Below are 8,794 nucleotides of genomic sequence, written 5' to 3' on the forward strand. Positions count from 1 at the left end.
AGATTCCTGTAGTTTAATATCATTTGACCCTACATGGACAGTGATACCTGAAGCAGTCTGGAGTTTACTAATAAGTAGCGGGATCATACAGTCTATGTCCTGGATACAGGTACCTGGGTAACAGATGGTCTCTGCTTTCCTAATAGAAACATGTTGGATCATAGATGAGCCCACAATAAGGACAGTGGGACTACTGCTTGGTAAACATTTTTTAAGTTGTGTCTCTCTTGAGCTATCTTCCTCTTAGAAAGTTGTCTGTGGCTAGTTGTAGGGCTGTTTTATTGTAAATTGTTTAGATGGCAGGGGGTCCACTTGTTACTGGGCAGAGTTGTTTGTTTCTTTGGGGCCAGAGGCAGAAATCTCTGACTCTTCCAATACCCGGTATATGTTTCCCAGTTCCAAGGCATCACCTTGCCTTGGTGTTTTCCTGCCAAGGCCTTTTGGTTTCCGTACAGTAATCCATGGCTCCTGAGGTGGAGCAGACCGGGTGCTCGAGCACAGCTCCCGGTAATGGCCAAGGCTCCTGAGATGGAGCAGAGGGAGTGGAGCAGACCGGGTGCTTGAGCACAGCTCCCGGTAATGGCCAAGGCTCCTGAGATGGAGCAGAGGGAGTGGAGCAGACCGGGTGCTCGGGCACAGCTCCCGGTAATGGCCAAGGCTCTTCTAGAGGGATCAAAGCACGTCTCACAGCCGCAGGCTCCTCCGAGGCCGCGGTGACAAGCCATGGGAAAGTGACTTCGTTCTCCACATTTTTGGCGGACTCAAGCAAAGAGTCAATCAGCTGTTCATCTTCTTTAATCTGATGAAGAATAGACACTCTACGCTCCAATTCAGCGATTTTCTGGGTCAGTTGTTGACAATTGACACATCCAGGGGTGAGTTTGGTCATTATTCTGAGTTGTTAGCTAGCAACGCTAACTAGCTTTGGTGTGGGGGTAGGCCCAAATCGAGTTAACACGCTAGCCAGCGTTACAGCGCTACCGCAAGTCCAATATTGCAGATAGTCTGTTTGTAACTCCACTCACTACTTTTTATAGCTAATACTTTGAGATTTTTGGTTTGTGAGACACAGAGTAGGTGACTACATCTAACTATAGACCATTAGCATGTAGGGATGAGCTCATAGAGATCTTATAGAGATTAGTCTGGGCATCTACCTGCTGCTGCCTCTCTCAGGGCTCTGAAACAGCCTGGGCGAGGGGAAGGGGAAGTATGTCTGTCACGAATAGTTAGGGAGTCTTTGCAGCATGTAGATGGTGCAGGTGTCATTGCATATGTTCCATCACCTAATAAACAACCACAATACCAGTCTGGTGTAAAGAATATGTCCCATCACCTAATGAACAACCACAATACCAGTCTGGTGTAAAGCATATGTCCCATCACCTAATGAACAACCACAATACCAGTCTGGTGTAAAGAATATGTCCCATCACCCAATGAACAACCACAATACCAGTCAGTTGTAAAGAATATGTCCCACCACCTAATGAACAACCACAATACCAGTCTGGTGTAAAGCATATGTCCCATCACCTAATGAACAACCACAATACCAGTCTGGTGTAAAGAATATGTCCCATCACCTAATGAACAACCACAATACCAGTCTGGTGTTAAGCATATGTCCCATCACCTAATGAACAACCACAACACCAGTCTGGTGTTCAGCTTTCTGGGCTGTATTGACGTATCGTACCACAACAACAGTCTGGTGTTAATCTTTCTGGGCTGTATTGACGTATCGTACCACAACACCAGTCTGGTGTTCAGCTTTCTGGGCTGTATTGACAAATCGTACCACAACACCAGTCTGGTGTTCAGCTTTCTGGGCTGTATTGACAAATCGTACCACAACACCAGTCTGGTGTTCAGCTTTCTGGGCTGTATTGACGTATCGTACCACAACACCAGTCTGGTGTTCAGCTTTCCGGGCTGTATTGACGTATCGTACCACAACACCAGTCTGGTGTTCAGCTTTCTGGGCTGTATTGACGTATCGTACCACAACACCAGTCTGGTGTAAAGAATATGTCCCATCACCCAATGAACAACCACAATACCAGTCAGTTGTAAAGAATATGTCCCACCACCTAATGAACAACCACAATACCAGTCTGGTGTAAAGCATATGTCCCATCACCTAATGAACAACCACAACACCAGTCTGGTGTTCAGCTTTCTGGGCTGTATTGACGTATCGTACCACAACATCAGTCTGGTGTTCAGCTTTCTGGGCTGTATTGACAAATCGTACCACAACACCAGTCTGGTGTTCAGCTTTCTGGGCTGTATTGACGTATCGTACCACAACACCAGTCTGGTGTTCAGCTTTCTGGGCTGTATTGACGTATCGTACCACAACACCAGTCTGGTGTTCAGCTTTCTGGGCTGTATTGACGTATCGTACCACAACACCAGTCTGGTGTTCAGCTTTCTGGGCTGTATTGACGTATCGTACCACAACACCAGTCTGGTGTTCAGCTTTCTGGGCTGTGTTGACGTATCGTACCACAATACCAGTCTGGTGTTCATCTTTCTGGGCTGTATTAACGCATCGTACCACAACACCAGTCTGGTGTTCAGCTTTCTGGGCTGTGTTGACGTATCCTGAAAATGACATCTGCTGCTTTAGATTGAACAGTCATATCTCAGTTAATGTTTTCAAATCTACAAAAGAAAATAGGCTGTTTTCTTTACTTTCAGAGAGCGAGTTGATCAAGGGGTCGAAAATGTAGATATTTCCAGATGTTCCCTGTCCGAGGAACAGGCCGTGGAAGCTTTATTGCTGGCAAAAGTGTCCATAATCAGAGGTAATTAAACTGTTCTCTTTCTCTATTCCTCTCCGCCTGTCTTGTTGTACATGGAACCTGTCTCACATGCATTAATTAAAAACCCTTAAGATGTCAGCTGCTAATATTCAGATTTTACACCACATAAACACAGCCATATTCACTGGACTCTCTGTCATGATTTCCCTGGGGGTTGGCCTTGCACTAAGTGGTGAGACACATAGGCCTCTATATTTAAATGTTTCAGGTACACTCCGATAGGTGTCTGTGTCACATACAGTATATTCTATTGACATTATCTTCTATTGTTTGTCCTCATGTGTCTGTTTTTCAGCATAAAGTACTCTGTAGCCACTTAGTGTGGACACCAGGTGAGACCACACACACACAATAACAGTCTCTCTCCTTCACTTCATCCCTCTCCCCCTTCTCCCTAAATCCTCTAGGTTATATCAGCTGTGTTGGTGAACCACTCCCGCATCTGAACTGGCTGACACAGAGGGCACAGCATGATCATAGGTGAGAGGTCACTTGGTCGGGTCAACAGGAAGTGTTATTAAAGAGATGCTTTACATTGAAATACAGATAGAGATGCAGTAGTCCCAGAGTTAATGATCAAAGATCAGTTTGGCATTTCACCTCCTGATGATTATGATGACTAACAATGTTAGAATAAAAAAACACAAGGCTTAATCATGCTCTCTCTCTAGCCCTCTGTCTCTCGTCTGCAGGTATGTTTTGATGTGAGAGAGGAAGCCAGTCCCGTCATCGCCACCTCACCCACTCTTAAGATAACCTTTGGGCAGACTGGGAGCCCAAGGCTGGTTAGGAGACACGGCTAGAGACACTGTAATTGTGATGAACTGAGAGAATAGTAGGGTAGCACTGTAATTCATTAATCATATGCTGTCTGCCTCTGTTCTCACCTCTTTCCCTTTCTGTCTTCTTCACCTCTCTCCCCACCTGGTCTTTCTTCCTCGTTTTATAATGCACACCATATGTGCATTGAAGTACAGATTGAACTTTTATTTATAATATAATTTTACAATTATCAGAATTATATATGTATTATGCATTTATAATACCTGGATAATGAACTTCTTTCAATAAAGCATTTCACAATCTGCACTGGTTGAAATTAAGCATCTCATTGAAATACTATCCCGTGTCCTCAGATTAATGCAGATGAAGGGAGTTAGATACACATAGGTTTTTTTCTGTATATATGAACTACAAATCAGCCTTCACTTAAATCATGTTTCTAGTCTATTGTATAGTTACAATGTGTAATCATTGATGTCCCAGGAGCAGGAGTGGTAAACACTGTTTAAGTGGATAATTGTAATACAAACATGTAGACACAGAATCATTCAAATACTGGAGTTTGATACACCTGGTATTGGATTTGACTGAAAATGAATGTCTCAGAGATTTATACCTGAACCGCACCTTTATTTTCCAAGGAAGAGTACATGATCAGTGAATATATTCAATGTACAGGCTACACTGTGGGGATCTCATGCATGGTAATAACTACAGTACATGATCAGTTAATAATGTACAGGCTACAATGTGGGGATCTCATGCATGGTAATAACTACAGTACATGAACAGTGAATAATGTACAGGCTGCAAGGTGGGGATCTCATGCATGGTAATAACTACAGTACATGATCAGTTAATAATGTACAGGCTACACTGTGGGGATCTCATGCATGGTAATAACTACAGTACATGATCAGTGAATAATGACAGGCTGCAAGGTGGGGATCTCATGCATGGTAATAACTACAGTACATGATCAGTGAATAATGTACAGGCTACAATGTGGGGATCTCATGCATGGTAATAACTACAGTACATGATCAGTTAATAATGTACAGGCTGCAAGGTGGGGATCTCATGCATGGTAATAACTACAGTACATGATCAGTTAATAATGTACAGGCTGCAAGGTGGGGATCTCATGCATGGCAATAACTACAGTACATGATCAGTTAATAATGTACAGGCTGCAAGGTGGGGATCTCATGCATGGTAATAACTACAGTACATGATCAGTTAATAATGTACAGGCTGCAAGGTGGGGATCTCATGCATGGTAATAACTACAGTACATGATCAGTGAATATATTCAATGTACAGGCTACACTGTGGGGATCTCATGCATGGTAATAACTACAGTACATGATCAGTGAATAATGACAGGCTGCAAGGTGGGGATCTCATGCATGGTAATAACTACAGTACATGATCAGTTAATAATGTACAGGCTACAAGGTGGGGATCTCATGCATGGTAATAACTACAGTACATGATCAGTGAATAATGACAGGCTGCAAGGTGGGGATCTCATGCATGGTAATAACTACAGTACATGATCAGTGAATAATGACAGGCTGCAAGGTGGGGATCTCATGCATGGTAATAACTACAGTACATGTATATAGGACTTGCATCCTTGGCACAATAAAGTTATTATATTCTACTCAATCCATAGGCTTCATTAATGCCATTCTGACTTGAAGATGATACAACAACTATGATGGCTGAGGTTCATAGATTGGTATGAATATTAGTTCAGAAGCTAACGTTTTAGAGTCTATACACAGATCGGCTACATACTGTAGCTAGCTACACATCCATAGGCATACAGTTATTTTTATCCTCCACTACACAATAAGCATGTAATAGTTAGCTAGCTATGCTACTTCAGCTGCATTGCAAGGCAAGCTTACACAATTGTACATTCAATTTGCAGTAAATGCTTTAGCTAGCTAGATTCTTTACATCCACTGTTTCCCAAGACGACAGCCTGGTTTGCTGGTTCTCAGGAGTCCCTAAAACATTAAACAACATGAATTACAAATTAATTCTCATAACATTAGCTAGCTAGCTGGTTAGCTAGTCAGATAACTTGCTAAATAGCAATTTTTGTCAATTAAGTTTATGACAAAAAAAATATGCACAATTGTTTGGCTCTACATTAACTAACATATTCTTCTGAATTGTAAATTTTTTGCTTGACTCGTTAGGATGTCATAACAACTTACATCTGCTTCCCCCGTAATGTTTTGTCAGCCATCTTTGCTGAAGAACGCCACCAGGCACGGGTGGCTTGCGTCAAATTTCGTCATTGGAATCACTTGATATGATTAGTAAACTAAAAACCTTGGGACCCAAATGCACAATGAGTGATCTAACTCCCCCTTGTGGTGGTCTGAAGCAATGAAGCCATGACGCTAGGTACCTCTAAGTCCCGCGGTGTAAGCGAACAACTTTTAAAGGAGGAACCACTGTATGGTAGTGCCATGTTACTGTCTCTCCCTGTCTCAAATTCAAATTCAAGCTGCTTTATTGGCATGAAAACCACTGTGACAATATTGCCAAAGCAACACTATATATAATATACATTGTAATAAAGTAATACATCATTTTGCTTTGTGCTTGTGTTTCCAAAACGTTATGTAGTTTTGACTGTGTTGTAATTTGTTTTATTCTGATTGATTGGATGTTCTGGTCCTGTGGCTTCAGTGTGCTAGTAGAACAGGTTAGTGAATTCAGGACCAGCTGGATGAGGGGACTGAGGCTTCAGTGTGCTAGTAGAACAGGTTAGTGAACCCAGGACCAGCTAGATGAGGGGACTGAGGCTTCAGTGTGCTAGTAGAACAGGTTAGTGAACCCAGGACCAGCTGGATAAGGGGACTGAGGTTTCAGTGTGTTAGTAGAACAGGTTAGTGAACTCAGCCCCAGGACCAGCTGGATGAGGGGACTGAGGCTTCAGTGTGTTAGTAGAACAGGTTTGTGAACTCAGGACCAGCTGGATGAGGGGACTGAGGTTTCAGTGTGTTAGTAGAACAGGTTAGTGAACTCAGCCCCAGGACCAGCTGGATGAGGGGACTGAGGTTTCAGTGTGTTAGTAGAACAGGTTAGTGAACTCAGCCCCAGGACCAGCTGGATGAGGGGACTGAGGCTTCAGTGTGTTAGTAGAACAGGTTAATGAACTCAGCCCCAGGACCAGCTGGATGAGGGGACTGAGGTTTCAGTGTGTTAGTAGAACAGGTTAATGAACTCAGCCCCAGGACCAGCTGGATGAGGGGACTGAGGTTTCAGTGTGTTAGTAGAACAGGTTAGTGAACTCAGCCCCAGGACCAGCTGGATGAGGGGACTGAGGTTTCAGTGTGTTAGTAGAACAGGTTAGTGAACTCAGCCCCAGGACCAGCTGGATGAGGGGACTGAGGCTTCAGTGTGTTAGTAGAACAGGTTTGTGAACTCAGGACCAGCTGGATGAGGTGACTGAGACTTCAGTGTGTTAGTAGAACAGGTTTGTGAACTCAGGACCAGCTGGATGAGGGGACTGAGGCTTCAGTGTGTTAGTAGAACAGGTTTGTGAACTCAGGACCAGCTGGATGAGGGGACTGAGGTTTCAGTGTGTTAGTAGAACAGGTTAGTGAACTCAGCCCCAGGACCAGCTGGATGAGGGGACTGAGGCTTCAGTGTGTTAGTAGAACAGGTTTGTGAACTCAGGACCAGCTGGATGAGGGGACTGAGGTTTCAGTGTGTTAGTAGAACAGGTTAGTGAACTCAGCCCCAGGACCAGCTGGATGAGGGGACTGAGGTTTCAGTGTGTTAGTAGAACAGGTTAGTGAACTCAGCCCCAGGACCAGCTGGATGAGGTGACTGAGGCTTCAGTGTGTTAGTAGAACAGGTTTGTGAACTCAGGACCAGCTGGATGAGGGGACTGAGGCTTCAGTGTGTTAGTAGAACAGGTTTGTGAACTCAGGACCAGCTGGATGAGGGGACTGAGGCTTCAGTGTGTTAGTAGAACAGGTTTGTGAACTCAGGACCAGCTGGATGAGGGGACTGAGGTTTCAGTGTGTTAGTAGAACAGGTTAGTGAACTCAGGACCAGCTGGATGAGGGGACTCTTTTCTTTGTTCAGCTCTTGGTATTGCAGGGATTGGTAATGGTCTCTCTCTCTCTCAGTCTCTGACACAGTCTCTCGGTCTCTCTCTCTCGTAGCTGGTATTAACTGTGTGTACCTTTATCTCCCCGTTGAAAGGGACTGGTAGTTGGTATTAACTGTGTGTACCTTTATCTCCCCGTTGAAAGGGACTGGTAGTTGGTATTAACTGTGTGTACCTTTATCTCCCCGTTGAAAGGGACCGGTGGTTGGTATTAACTGTGTGTACCTTTATCTCCCTGTTGAAAGGGACTGGTAGTTGGTATTAACTGTGTGTACCTTTATCTCCCTGTTGAAAGGGACTGGTAGTTGGTATTAACTGTGTGTAAAAGGGGTGCGATGCCGCTGTAACGATCAGAGATGTTGAACACCGACTCTGAGATCAGAGGTACGAGCCTTGTGCTAACTGCAATCAGAGTTCACACACACACAAAATAACCTGGTCTGAGATGTCTATCATTTCACACTGTCTACTGCACTGTGCTGTTGTTCCTATGTTAGCCTGTTGAGCTAATGCCTGGGACTAGGCATGCAAGCCCTCGGGTCTCAGACAAAGATCTGAGTCTGTGTTGAGTGAAAGCATGAAGGAGGAAAACTAAGCTTCAGACTTGAAAAATAATGTTGTTGAATGTGTGTGTGCGTACTGGTCTTGTGAGGGATGTGTGCCTTTAATAATAATAAAGTACATTTGAGATGGGATCCAGGTGTTGGGGGTGGAGAGGAGATTAGATGAAATTTGAAATATGTAGTGATGCAGTCTGGGTGAAACGGAGTGTGTGGGGGCATATGCGATGTGCGTGACTGGCTGAGATTAGGAGACATGTGTAAAGGTGTCGATAGCTGAGATTAGGAGACATGTGTAAAGGTGTTGATAGCTGAGATTAGGAGACATGTGCAAAGGTTTTGATAGCTGAGATTAGGAGACATATGTAAAGGTGTCGATAGCTGAGATTAGGAGATGTGTAAAGGTGTTGATAGCTGAGATTAGGAGACACGTGTAAAGGTGTCGATAGCTGAGATTAGGAGACGTGTAAAGGTGT

This window comes from Oncorhynchus mykiss, chromosome 6 (assembly GCF_057628025.1).
Source record: "Oncorhynchus mykiss isolate SJ-2025 chromosome 6, ASM5762802v1, whole genome shotgun sequence".
Classification (NCBI taxonomy): Eukaryota; Metazoa; Chordata; class Actinopteri; order Salmoniformes; family Salmonidae; genus Oncorhynchus; species Oncorhynchus mykiss.